Below are 14,485 nucleotides of genomic sequence, written 5' to 3'. Positions count from 1 at the left end.
TGAGAAAAACATTAAATTCAACAACAAATTGCTATTGAATGTTATATACAGAACAGTCTGACTCCCCCAGACAGAGTGAAAAATCTCAACTTTGAGTCCCCACCTTGAGCTCTGGCAAGAGCAAAGATCTCAGCAGAGGTCATGCAGGAAAAAATGGTAAAAGTCACCTTGTTTAAGAGTAGTTATCCTTGCAAAAAAAAAAAAAAAAATGCATTTTCAGCCCATAGAGTTACTGTTCTGGTGCGAGGAGTAAAATAAATCAGGAGAGTAAAAGCTTTGTTTGCAACAGCATAACTCCATGTTCTATGATTGTAAAATGTCACCCTTTCACAGATGCAACACTGTCAGAAAAACTTTTTAAAAGTCGACCTATCCTCAGACATGTGCATTGGCTGAGGACTTGTCAATCACTTTGATATGAAAAGACCTTGTTATGTTACGAAATGCATATTCATGTTCTTCTTTCTGAGCCAGTTACGGGAAAATCACYTTGTGGATGCTACCTGCATAGCTTATGAAAAGCCTTTAGGTCTCTTTGCATGGGTGTGCTGTGCATGTTCACTTAATTATGTTTCCAAATGATCCATTCGAGCAATAAGCCCTGATTTACCTACAGCTCCTTTTTAGCTTCCAAGATCTACATGTCAAATCTGTCCCTAAATAGAACAACTTTTGCTCAGCTTCCTCAGGGAGCAAACATTGAATCAGAAAATCAATGTCTATTTGCCAGCAATTGGCAGTGCTGTTTGCTGGGGAGCTGCGAGTATGGACAGAGCATTGCTTACCTAATGCACTGTTGTCTTCATGCCAGGTTTCCTGGTGTCTTAGTCAGGATTTTAAGGATGAGCTTAAGACAACACTGCAGCTTCCCTATCTGAATAAAAAATAAGTAAGTAAAATAAAAACATCTTCTATTACAAACRCCTTCTCACACTGCAAAATAAACATTTCATTTCCTTTAGAGGGAGACCTTTTTTTTTGCTCTTCTTTCACACTGGAGGAAGAGACACCCTCTTCCACAGGGCTTTACCTAGCCCTTCCAGCATTGCACAACTCAGCTATTCCTGGAAGCTGTGCCCAGCTCCAGGTATTGTGTGACTGAGGCTCCCTCCTAAGCATAGAGGAGGCCACCACCCTTATTTTGAAAGCATTGCCATTTCCCACACTCTGCAAGAGATCGTGGCCAGCTAATATTAGACACTTCATTGTAGTAGAGAGCAAAAAGGAACTGAAGGAAGAGGAAGCAGATGAGATGCACAGATACATGAGCTGGAGCAACAAAAATAGCTGAAGTTGCAAAACGGTTTAAGTCCTACTTTTTGGAGAATCAAACCTGGCAAAATACGTCTTGGGGAGGGGGTCTAAAATGCAATCAGATAGGCAGCTATTGACGGGGAATAGATTGGGATTTCTAGTCAAAAAAGCAGAGGAAAGGCTGTGGTCCTTCTTAGCTAAATCTAGTTGTTCAGAAGTGAGGTGTGTGGATCCAGTGGAGGGAAACAGCACCACTGGAGAGCAGTTTATCTCACTATTTTAGATGGCAGTATTAAGAGCAGATGAATCATCTTTAGAGAACTCTGTTTCCCTCCATGGGCTCTGGAGGGAGCTCAGACAACTAACTTAGACTAATGATCTAACATCAGACAGCTGAAATGGTGTGAGATGAATCCCACCCCTGGGATTGGGGTCTGAGTGGTAGATGAGTAAGGTTTGCCCATCAGAAACCACACTGAAAGCTCTGCAGCCTTCTTCTGGAAAACAAGTGAAAATGCTGAGTTTATAACTGTGATCCTTCTTTGTTAAAACTGCCGTGACCTTGGTTGTCCCTTTCCTTAGTTGTGATTTGATTCAGCTTTTCTTTTTCTCCATTTTTTTCAACAATGTCAACATCYTTTAATCATATGCACGGCTGGTGGTAGTGACTCTGTGGCACACATCATCTCCAGAAGTGGTAGACAAGGTTGTCTGCACCTTTGACATCCAGCCTAAGCCCTGACGAACTACCATCCAAAGATACGTCGCTCCCCATTGACTAGAGGAAGCCCAAGTGAGTAGCTTGATTTAGATGTGATTGACTTGTGTTAGACTCAACGTTTAGATGGTCAAAGATGGGTCACCCTGAGTGCCTTGCCCACCATTTTGGGGCCACACTCAGAAGTATACCCAGCTCTGGCTTTAATCAAGGCACTGCCTTTTCCTCTGCTTATACAGACAGTAAACCACAGATAGAAAATAACACGGCAGCACGAGAGTGGGGATATATCAAATACGATGAGAAAAGTTAGCTTTTCCTGTTTYAAGCAATCAAGTGGCAAGAAATGTGAAGGCTGCCTGTGACTCAGTCACATTCATGTTAATGACTCTAATGACCCCTCTTTTGGTCATGCATCTGTAGACTTTCATATAAGGTATTTTTGCTGGATTTGGTGATTTTTATAAGCAAGAAAGCAAGGCCAAAGCATGCTTGAACAGCTGACAAAGCTGTCAAGATAATCACAGGCATATGTGTGTGTGACTTCCATCCCTGCTTTAAAGGAACTTTGCCTCATTTGTTCTGGAAAATCCTTGCAGGAAAGGTCCTTGCAGATGCTGTTAAAAAAAATTGATCACAAACATTTTCATAATTGATTTGTTTCAGCTTTAGTGTATTTTTTTTCTTAATAGCAAGAGGAGAATCTTAWTTAGGCAGATTGATCAGATCTTGTGCTTAGATGAAGCACAGCATCATCCTCCATCCCAGGTCCTACAAGCCGAATGCAACACATCTTGGCTGGTGTGGTCCATCGGATGGCACATGTTGGGGCAAGGAGGGTAGAGGAGAGGTGGCGCATCCCCAGACTTTTATCACGTCACCAGCCACAAGTAACACCCTACACATTAGGAGACTGGGAAACAGGGGCTCCTTTAACACAATAAAGCAGAGCTTTAAAACGTAACAAAATCTACAACTTACTCTAGAAAGTTTCAGCCAGAAAGGTAAATATTTCAGGCAGTTTGGAGGGCTGCCTGAGAGAGCAAGAGCAGGACTGTAGGATGGCAAAGATTTGTATGATTATCCATAGCAGCTGCTGTCCTCCTGCTACTTCAAATATTTTTTCTTCTKCTGCTAAAGATGGAAATGCAGTAAAAAAATAAATAAAATAAGAAATAAAAAGAACTCCTCTGGRATATAGCCTCTCTGGACACCTGACAAGCATTTTTGATAGGTTTGCATCCATGCACTGTAGGGTCTGGGAATCAAAGAAAGCAATACAGCCCAGTCCATGAGCTGTAGTTACCTGGCCAAACGCTGCGGGCCCTCTGTAAACAGCTTAGAGGATCATCTCACTTACTTAGGCTGTTAAATTCAGATATGGGGTGAAGACAGATARTTTGATAGAGATCAGAAAGTCAGAATTGAATGCATAACTACATTTCAGGGAGATTAAGCTAAYCAAAAGTAACGCATGTAACGTAATTAATACAAAATACATTTACAATAGCRTAAAATCATACACCTCCAAAGTCACAGCCTGCCCTCCAGAATTGAACGAGACTATGAACTCATCATTTGTCTACATTTATGCTATAATATTTCTGCATGAAGAGAAGATGTATGTGAACTATTGTGGCATGGGTCTAGTGCTTGGGAACAGAAAAATGCGCTGAAAATACATCTCCAATACATCAACTTGCTCCATTAAGACTATTTTTTAATCAGATCTCACCTAAAGATCTGATTTACAGATCTGACTTAAAGCCCATTGGAGACAGTAAAGATTCCCTTTGACTTCAGAAAAATGAGCCTGACATGTAATCTGCCCTCTTCATTTGCCACTTTGGAAAACCACTGGATAACATAATGAACAAATAAATAATAACAATAAAGYGGGTGTTTTAGAGCAAATGCTCTACCAGTAGAGCAGATGCTCTGTCAATATCACCAGCCACCATCAGATTTCTGGTTATCTGTCACAGGAGAAATGATTAATTCCCTCCTCGATATTTTCTTTGAGACGTCCGTCTAATCCTTAAACAGAGAAAGTCACCAAGCAGGGATTCAACCCGAAAACCTGGTCAAGGTCCTGTCACTCAGTCCTCCGGAAAGACCTGTCTTGGGCTAATCAGTTCTTCTACTTTTTTCAACATTTGCCTTCCACAGTACAAAACCAATCTTTCTGTGTTGGATCGTGTATTGGGCTGAGACTCACACTCTCTGGCCTCCTGGATATTAGGGAACATAGTATAAATCTCATCGCTTTTATCCTTTCCACCCATTTGATTGCCAGCACGATCACYGAGGATTCACTTCTGCTTCTCCTACAGCCATGAAGAATTTGGCATTCTCCACACACGATTTCCATCCTGAAGAAAGGGTGTGCACGCTTCTCATCAGAGACCAGGTAGGAGTGCAACAAATATTGCTAAGATGGCTGGTGTTTTTTAGTAGTCTCTGGGAAGCAAAACTGCAAGTTAATGCAGGGGAAGATTTAACTGAGGTTTCCAGGCTGAAGCCAGGCTTCTTCCTGAATCTTAGGGAGATCTTACTTGCATTCGTTGTGTCATTTCTGACCCAAACATTACAGACATCCCACCTTCTGCAGGCCCAATTACTTCTCTGGGGGTGGGGAAATATCTTTATTAATCCAAAGACTGAGACTCAGCCACAAGATCAGGTCCTTTCCCGAGAGCTTTCTTGTACCTGTGGCTTTACATCATGCTCCTAAGTTGCTGTTCTACAGTTAAGGTTGCACTTTTAATATGAAATGGAGTCCTCTAGCAGGTTATTAGTTTAAAACTAGGTAGTGCTTGCTGTTTTGGGAACGTCCCAGGAGAGGAATCTGAGGTCTCTTCCCCGGATGATTGTCTGCAGCCTGAATCCAAATAATATTTCTACTGCTGCTGTAAAAAATGCATTAAAGGAAGTAAAAAAGATGTCTTAGCTATAACATTTATAAAACATCAAGGGTGACTTGTGAAGGAACCTGTGGTTTTCAAGTGCTAATGGAAGAACAGCTTGGGAGCAGTGAATATTCTCCAGGTCTTGGCAAATTAGTATTTTATTTCCAGAATTTCAATGAGCAATAGAGCTCAGAGGGGAAAAAAATCAAGGTTCCCTCTGGTTCATATGGCATGAATTTTAACATTTCATTAGTTGAATAGGTCCCCATCTTCTAACTAATCTTTTCCCATAGATGGTTACCCAGATTATCAAAATCTCACATCCAGCAAAAGATCTGAAAGGATTCATCCAAACCCACTRCCGTGCGAAGGAAAAGGCTTCCTTTTGGCTGGGGAATCTCAGACCTGTCAGAGGGACAGAACACCTGTAAAGAGAAAAATCATATTTGATTTTTTCTCTTTACTCTTTTTTTTATCTGAGCAGGAGTCTGATCCTCCTGTTGCCTCAGAGTGATCTTTGCCTAGACTAAGTCCAGCCCTGGTCTGCCCTCAGAAGTGAATGACAGGGTAATGGTTTAATTGTGTGTTTCAGTGACCATCAGAGATTGATTAACAAGCCGACAGACGTATTGTGACTAGTTTTCCCACGCAGAATTAGGAGTCCAATCTCCAAAAGCATTAGGCTGAGACACTCCTTGTCTGCACAATAAATAATGATGCCTCACACCAGAAGATTACTCTTCTCAAACCTTCTCAGTGGCACAGTGTCTACTGCTGTGGTGGATGGGGCTGTGACAGCCAGTTGGAGATACCGTAGGACATAGGCTTGGCAGCAAGGAGTGATCTTGTGGATGAAGCATGGGCCTAGAGGTCAGGGGTCGGGATGCTCTTCTGCACTGATCTTGTTTGCTAGCACATAGCTCTATGACTATTATAATTATATGGTATTTCAATGGCAAAACCAGTTTAGGAAATTCCTGCCTCTTGCCCCAGCTCTGCAGTTCGTTACCTCATCAGTTGTGTCAGGTGGAATATTTTAAGGATTTCTCTATGCACAACATCAGCCAGGTGATCTGAGTTAAAGATGTACCAAGTCTCAATATTAATTCCTTCCAGGACTGTTACTTCTCCTGGGGCAACATCACAAAATAATTGTATTGCAGAATAAAATAAGGCCATGCAAAGCATCTACTCTGGTGGTTCAAATACTGGCTACTGTGGTGGACTAGTTGCGATACATGGGCTAGAAAGTGTCTGCAAAATGTGAGGAATGTAAAGAACTGTTGTTCTCCTCCATTTTTTCTCAGAGGAAGTGGAAAATGCAAAAAGATTTATTGCCTGACGCAAGATAACRTACAAAAAAAAGTAGCAAAGACAATACCTGAAACCAGGGAGTAAAAAGCATCTGAGAACCTCAGCTCCAAGTCAAACACAGCATGCAAACAACACCACAGGCCTTATAAGGTGTGAAATTGCTCCCATTCGTTCAGTGTTAGACACTGAACATAGCATAATAATGCAGCTAAAGCACTTACCGAAAATACGAAAGCATTATTTTGACAATTATTCCTTGTAGTATTTTGCAATACAAAGTCTCATCTGAAATAAAAATTGGTGTCGGCCTCTTGTGTATGTATATAACCCAGAACGGAGTGTTAAATGTGCCACATCTTTTAAGAAGGAGTAATTCAGCAAGAATAAGGTCTATTTACTTTTGATCAGCAGGAATCGCTGCTGCTGGCAGCATGAATGGAATYTGTCAGAGGAAGTTTTATCCAGGGACCTTGTTTTCAGAAGCGATTTCTCCGTCAGACGAGAAATAAAATCAAAGAAATAATTTACATCAATGTCATCTTTAAAGGGGGAATTTTCTGTGCTGCCTTGGAACTCACTATCACATCAATGATCTGTAGATGTGCCACTGCCCCTTCTTCATTCCTGCCATCACGCCAGGGACCTTGCGGGGGACACAAGCCACCTGAGTGCTGATGGGGCAAGCAAGCTGAAAAAAACAGAGGGTTTGGATGATCAAGACCACACTGCTTGCTGCTACCAAAGYAACTTTGAGACCAGACATCTCTGCAACAGGGGTTCTCAAGTTTTGTTTCCATCTGGGCTGCCATGAAGCCACAAGACGGGGTGGACTAACTTCATGTGAGAGCTGACCAGAATAGATCTGAGCAAGAAAGAGCCTGTTTCCCTCCACCAACTATAAAAGGAGCCAAGAGACATTTATACAGAGGACAGCTAACATCAGGCGGGACGGCTTCCACCCAGGAGCATGTATAGGTTGGCTTTTTGTCCTGCACAAGGACTGCTATAAGAGYATCCAAGGCCATGGTGATATTACTAAAATGATGTACGACATTACTGTAGTTTGTGTAATGGAGCTAAAAATTAAATAAATAAAAGCACTGGGGCACGGGCCGGGAGGAGAGTGCTGTTTCCTGCACTCACGCTTCCTCCACAGCTCCATGCAAGGAGCAGCAAGTGCAAATAAGCGGGAACCCTTGGCCAAGTGCTGAGTATCCCGCCTGGTCCCGAGCCAGCAGCTTTGTCAAGTAACATGCCCTTGAGGGGAGGAAGTCCTGCAAAGCATGGCCTGTTTTGAAATCCAAGTCCCAGCCTTGCAGAGGGCTGTGGCGGGTAAGACAAGGACRGTGATGGTGCTAGGTGCCAGCTGGCTGCGCTGCAAAGGGAGTGACGTGCGGACAGTCGTCATTAGCCGTTGCAATGGGTCAGACAATTCCCAGTGTGCCAGGACACCCTAGTTTGTTGAGCACTGTAAGAAAGAGGAGGATTTGTCGAGAGGAGTGATAGGGAGTTACTGCTCTGACTTCTGTGGACTCCCATGGCCTGCTGCAATTCAAGAGGATAAAAAAGCTCTCTTTGAGCCCTAAATAAACTTTTAATTTCCTCATTCACCCCTTTCACAGCCAGAAAAGATCCATAAAGAGCCCGTAGCAGTTCTGTCTTTCAGAGAAGCGGACAGGTAGACATGAAAAGCTACTCTTTATCACAACCTTCTCTGTATTGGAATAGTTTTGCCACATTTCCCTTTCCTCTAATGACACCTATCATTGCTCCAGGTTTTGGGAGGAGATAAATGACCTTTATTCTTACTCCTATTCTTCTTGTTTTCCTCCAGAYTCCAGCTTGCACACATCTTTGTGTCATAGCAAAACTGGGCTGGCCCCCAGATACTGAAAAGAATGGAATAATTACCTMAGATTTTCCATAAAACATTCCTGATAACCTCCCAGAATGGGATGGGCTTTTCTTGCAATGCCGTTTTGTTATTGTCTCACGTTTGTGTCTGTGGGTCCTTGTCATCTCCAAATCCTCTTTCCAGCCAGGTATGCCACTTTCCATCCCTTCCTATCACATTTCATTTTGTTGATTTTGGACCATGTTAAATGAGTTTAACAAATTCATTTCTAATTTTCACTCTAACCTCAAAAATGTCTGCAGGTTCTCCTGTGCTGACATCTTTGATCAAGCTGAAGGGTGGGATTTATCTTATCTAGCTGTAGATACCTCCTTCTGAACCATTCARAGTCTCTCTACACTCAGTGAAGAGAAATAGGTGATATCACGGTGTGACTCACCTATTTCAGGCATCTACCTCAGATGCRATGAATCCTGCCCCCCAAATCCATGTTTATCTTCACAGACAATAAAGAGAGCCTAGAGAGCTCACTCGCATGGAGACATCAGCATTGTAGACACTGTGAGCTGAAGGACTCCACTCCGTTGCATCACTCAAGTCATTAATGAATATACTATCTAAAACCAGGACCTGAGACACCTGCCATTGAGCAGGTGGACCTGCAAAACCCTGGTCATGAACTCTGGCTTGGAAAAGCCTCAAGCCGCTTGACTCATTTTTTCCAATGTGACATCAAACTACTTTTTGAGCACGGTTTGTCGGCAGGCAGTGCACCTGCCTTCTGCAGAGCTCACAAGCCGTATATTCCCATCTTATCTATGAGAGTCACTGGGGCAGCAAGGAAAGCTTTCCTTGCATGAAGATACAGTGTATCTCCTGCTTCCTCTTATCCAGCAGGCCAGCCGTTCTGCCAAAGGAGAAAATGAGAGTGGCTTGACATGATTTACTCTTGTCAAATCCATGTCGGCTRTTTTTTATTGCCTTATTGTCCTCTGGGCGCTTATAAATTGATTGTTTGATAATTTTTAATAGTATCTTCCCAGCTACTGGAATAAAGCTGGCTGCTCCCTGATTCCCTAGACTCTCATTTCCCTCCTTTTCAAAGCCAGGCACAGTGTCAGCCCTTCTCCAGTCCACTGAAATATCCTCCCCACATCCACGCTGATAACCCCAAGGACTCAGGCTTATTCTACCTGGTTCACAGCTACTCTTGCATTGACTTTTTCAGGCCCTTGCATGCAGTAGATTTTCCTCTGCCTTTTAACGTGTTCTCCCCCTGTTCTACTCCGCGATCCCGTTCACGTTATTTTAAATTCATTTCACTCGCTAGCTGGGCATAGCTAACCCTTTTTAGAAGGCTGAGACAAGAAAATTTATTTTCTATGATTCCCTTCGTTTGGTTTTCTACCCTCTGAGAACTAACAAGGTAACTCCGTCCTTCATTTTCATCTTACTTCCATGCATGTATAGAATTGCCAGGGTTGCTTTTGGCATCCCTTGTTCCTCAAAACTATTTTGGTGTCTTGGCCTTTCTGATGTTAAGATTATACAGCTTATACACATCAATTAATGTTTTACATTCAGCTTTCATGACTCTGTATTTTCCTTTTTTGTTTTTTTTTTTTTTCCATGATTCCTTTTTAATTTCCAGCTCTCGGGGAATTTCTAGCACAATTGCTTAHTATATTTCCTTTTCTTTATTTTGCCATTCTGGCATCAGTATTTCTATAAGGTGGTAAAGATCAACGGATAAACAGAAGTAAATCAGCATAAACTGACCAACACTGTGAGACTCTCCTGGCTTTTTATTCCACGTGAGTAAGGAAAAAGAAAAGGATTGCAGCACTTATTTTTGTCATCACACAACTCAGAAGTGCCCTTCTGCTTATTAGTGATACTGGCTGGAAAGTCCTGCCATTGCACAGCTCTCAAGGGCCTCGCCRTGAACAGATAAGGGAGCACATTTGCTCTCTGAACTCATCCCAAGTGCCTGCTCGGAAACCGGCTTTGCGTCARCGGGGAGGATAATATCCACTTATTCTAGCAAAATGACAGCTACCTTTTGCCATTATCAGTGCCTGCTAAGCAAGTTTGCAGGAAAAGCTAAGTTTTTAACATTGTTATGGTGACAAAACTTTCTGGATGATGGCTGAGAGCCAGAAAGTTGGATCAAGGCATGCTGCAGCTTTCGAGACAACAGATGGGGCAGGAAAATCCCCACCAGGCACTCCGGGGCTGATACAACTGCAGTGCCTGGACGAGATGACGAGCGGCGCGACTGGCCATTGGCGCAATCAGTATAGAGAGACAAGAGCACCCAGAGAGTGATTCTCACCCCAAAATKTGGGAGCCACTAAAGGAAGTTTCCCTAGGGGAGGGAATCATTTGAGCTGTGGCACCTCTGACTCACAGTTTTGTTTTATCCGCTGTGACATCTGTGGCTTGTTCTGTTCACAGCCAGACTGATACAAACACTGGGAACAGGGATGGGTGTAAACAGGATCCAGTTTCTATTCTGCTGCTCCTGTGGAGGAATAGAAACCCCTGGAAGAATCATCTGAGTGGCACCTTCAGTGCTACTCTGACAGAGCAGAGTAGGACTCAAAGCTCATAGACACGGCTGTTGATAACGCTGTGCCTAAGGGGTACATGGGCTATTACTGCATGAGTTATTTTTGGAACTAATAAGTCATGATAGATTGCATTCTCATAAAAACACAGATCCTTTTCCTCTCTTAGAAGAACCTTTAAAATGTCCCTCCCCTGCATGTCCTCTGTTGGAGCTCTACAAACTGGCCTTTCCTCCTCTGTTCAGAAAATGCAACTACTTATAARTGCAAATCCTGCTTTGGATAAGCATTGAATAAAACTACTGGTTATCCACAGAAAATGAAATTTTGTTTAAAAAGCACTGATCTAACTTAAATGCCTTTTTCACATTCTCCAATTGGTGTGCCTTACCTGGGAAAATAGAGGTTGATGCAATTCCCAGGTGACAAATTATCATCCAGCAAACAAATCTGGAAAATGGTCTTTTCACAGCAGCCTAGGACACTTAAGAAAATGTAAAATGTCAGTGCCTGAGTAAAGAGATATATTTGCTTAATAGATGCTTCCAGATATAGTGTGATCACCWGGCTTGCATAAGTGTATCAACATTAATATTTGATTTAGAATTTAATATAAAGCAACTGATTRTAAAACATAAACAGATTTACCAGCACAGGGGAATGAACCTTTTTATGAAAGCAAGTAACAATTACACATATAAAATGAGCTGAAAATGAGTTAGTAAGATCAAACTTTCAACTTGCTGATTGAAATCATGATTAAATCATGATTAAAGCCGGTAAGCTGAATCACTTTAATGTCTATCAATCCAAGATGAGGCCTTCAAGCTTTTTCTTCTGTGCTTGCTTCTCTTCGATAAAGCCAGATGGCAGGAAAGTGCCCTTTTCCCTGCCACAGCAGCCGGAGGGGAGGTCTCCGCTGGCTCCACAYGCTGCTGAGGGACACAGAGATGCTGGGCATTAGTTTGACAAGACATTCCCAAGCTGCTCATTCTTTCCCCCATATTACACTTTAAGACAATATTATAATGACTCAGGTCCGAATCACCTTTAGAAGAAGGAAGGAGTATTTTTAACATGAGGTTTTCCAGCTCAGCTGAGAGACGGGCAGCATCAATGAAGCACGAACGAGCAGCTGGAGGAGGGACAACTCTGAGCTCAGCCTGCGTGGCCAGGGCTGGCCCTTGCCAAAACTCATACTAGTGATCCAGCTATGACAGGGGACTCCCAAGCACACACCAACCACGATTTTCTCTAGCACTGTAAATAGGAACCGGTTGGGAACCAAGCCAGCTCATGTGATTTTCTTAAGTGCCTCATAATGTATGCCATTATTTTTAAGGCCATGGCCTGGAGTCACGATACGATGAGATTTGCAGCCTGTTTCGTTTCATAATTATATGCAAGTTCCTCCCTCTCAAAGTAAGAGAGGAAAACTCAGACACTTGACCTCAGAGCTCCCTACACGTGGCCTCAACTACACTGAAAAGAGAGAGAAAATGAAACTTTGCCTCTTGGGAGGTGGCCTTAAAGGGCAGCATCTCCCCCAGTCACATAATATCACGTGCTTATTGAGTTGTCAATGCTAACGCAGTGCAGGGTCAGGCCCACAGCCCCTCCTCTTCCTCATTTGTGCTYACCCTGTTAATGCTACGTGAGCAGCACCAGCGCTAGGCAGAGCACCAGAAAAAACAGGTCCACTTATGTTTCCTGACACTGTGCATATTTCTAACATTTCAAATCTAACAAAGTCTGTATCTAAGCTCCTAAATCTAAGATGTAGTCTGAGACTCTGACCGCATTCTCCAGACCCTGCAAGGTGCCAGATCAGCTCACTGTGTACTCATCCTGGCCACAGACCATAGGAAAAGAATTATAGGGTACTTCAGCTTGGAAAGGACCTCAGGACATCACTAGTCCAACCTCCTATGCAAACCAGAGTCAGTTCTAAGGTCAGATCAGGCTGCTCAGGGCTTGATCCGGTTGATTCTCAGAAACCCCCAAGGATGGAGACTGCACAGCCTCTCTGGGCAACACATGCTTGACTGTCCTCATGGGGAAAAAGTTCCTCCTTTCATCCAGCCAGATCATCTCTTGTTTCAAACTGTGCCCACTCCATCTTGTCCTCCCAACACACACCACCGTGAAGCACCTGGCTCTATCTTCTTGACAACGTTCTCATGGTACTGGAAGGCCACTATGAACCCTCTCCAAAGTCATCTCCTCTCCAGGCTGAACAAGACCACCTTCCTCAGCCCCTCCTCTCACTGCAAGCACTCCAGGTCCCAGGGATATCAGGGGTTCTAGTTTGCCAATGTCTTTCCTGGACTGCAGCACTCTAGACATGGTCTAACGGGATCTCTCTTTATTCTTCAAAGCTGCCTTGGTTACTTTGGCCTTGAGAGAAATGAGTTTCTAAAGCTCCTTTAAACAATGGATTAAGGAGTGTCTGTGAATAATCCCCCAATACTATGACACTGATGGAAGTACAGATACAAAAGACTGTAAGTAGGCAGACTTTTGCTTCTCAGCCACCCCCAGTCCTGCTGTGACTATTCTTTGCTTTCTTGTCCAGCACCTGAAGCCCTGCTGAGATGAGCCTTATCCCCCTCCCCCCAGGGCAGCAGATCAAGATCTGCAGAGAGGATCCCCAACAAGCCCCACATCACCAAGACATGCTGTGACAAYCCCCATCCTCCCTAGCCTCACACCCCTAAACTCACTGGGATAATCCTTACCTTCTCAGATTGGTACCCTCAAACCCTGCAAGGATGATCTCCACCCTCTCAGTTCAGGACACCCAAACCCTGCAGGGATAAGCCCCATCCTCTACAATTCAWCACAACAAGCCTTGCTGGGACCATCCTATGTCACCCATTCCAGTAGTGCCAAGCCCTGCTGGGATGATCACCATCCTCCCCATCCTCACACCCTCAGCCCAGCTGGCACCATCCCCATGGCCCCATCCCACACCCCAGCCCAGCTGGGACCAGCCCTATCTCAGCATCCTACACCACCAGCCCAACCGGCACTGTCCCCGTGGCTCCATCCCATGTCACTCATCCCTGCATCCCCAGACCAGCTGGGACCATCTCCATTTCCACATCCCCATCTTCCCCATTATGGCACAGCTCCTGACCAGCTGGCATCATCCCCAGCTCCCCCATTCCTCACTCCCAATAGTCCCAAGTCCTACTGGGAYGATCACCATCCTCCCCATCCCAACACCCCCAGCCCAGCTGGGACCATCCTCACTTCTCCTATACTGCACTCCTAACCCAGATAGCACCATCACCATCTCCACATCCCAAACAGCCCCAGCCCAGCCAGCACCATTCCCACCTTCCCATTCCCCCAGCTGGGACCATCCTCACCTCCCCATCCCAGCTGGGATCATCCCCATCTCCCCATCTCCATAGCCCCAACCCAGCCAGGACTATCCCTACCTCCCCACCCCCGCACCCCCATCCCAGCCAGGACCATTCCCAGCTCCCCATTTCCATACCCCCAGCCTAGCCGGGATCATCTCCACCTCCCCATCCCATCTGAGACCATTCTCACCTCCTCATCCTAGCCGGGACCATCTCCACCTCCTCAGCCCACACCCCCAGCCTAGCCGGGATCATCTCCACCTCCCCATCCCATCTGAGACCATCTCCACCTCCCCAGCTCACGCCCCCAGCCCATCTGGGACCATTCTCACCTCCTCATCCTAGCCGGGACCATCTCCACCTCCCCAGCCCATCTGAGACCATCCCCACCTCCTCAGCCCACACCCCCAGCCTAGCTGGGATCATCTCCACCTCCCCAGCCCATCTGAGACCATCCCCACGTCCCCAGCCCATCTGAGACCATTCTCACCTCC

Source organism: Rhea americana, unplaced genomic scaffold, assembly GCF_003343005.1.
Source record: "Rhea americana isolate MKP2758 unplaced genomic scaffold, rheAme1 scaffold_1, whole genome shotgun sequence".
Taxonomy (NCBI): Eukaryota; Metazoa; Chordata; class Aves; order Rheiformes; family Rheidae; genus Rhea; species Rhea americana.
Note: the sequence above shows the minus strand (reverse complement) of the source record.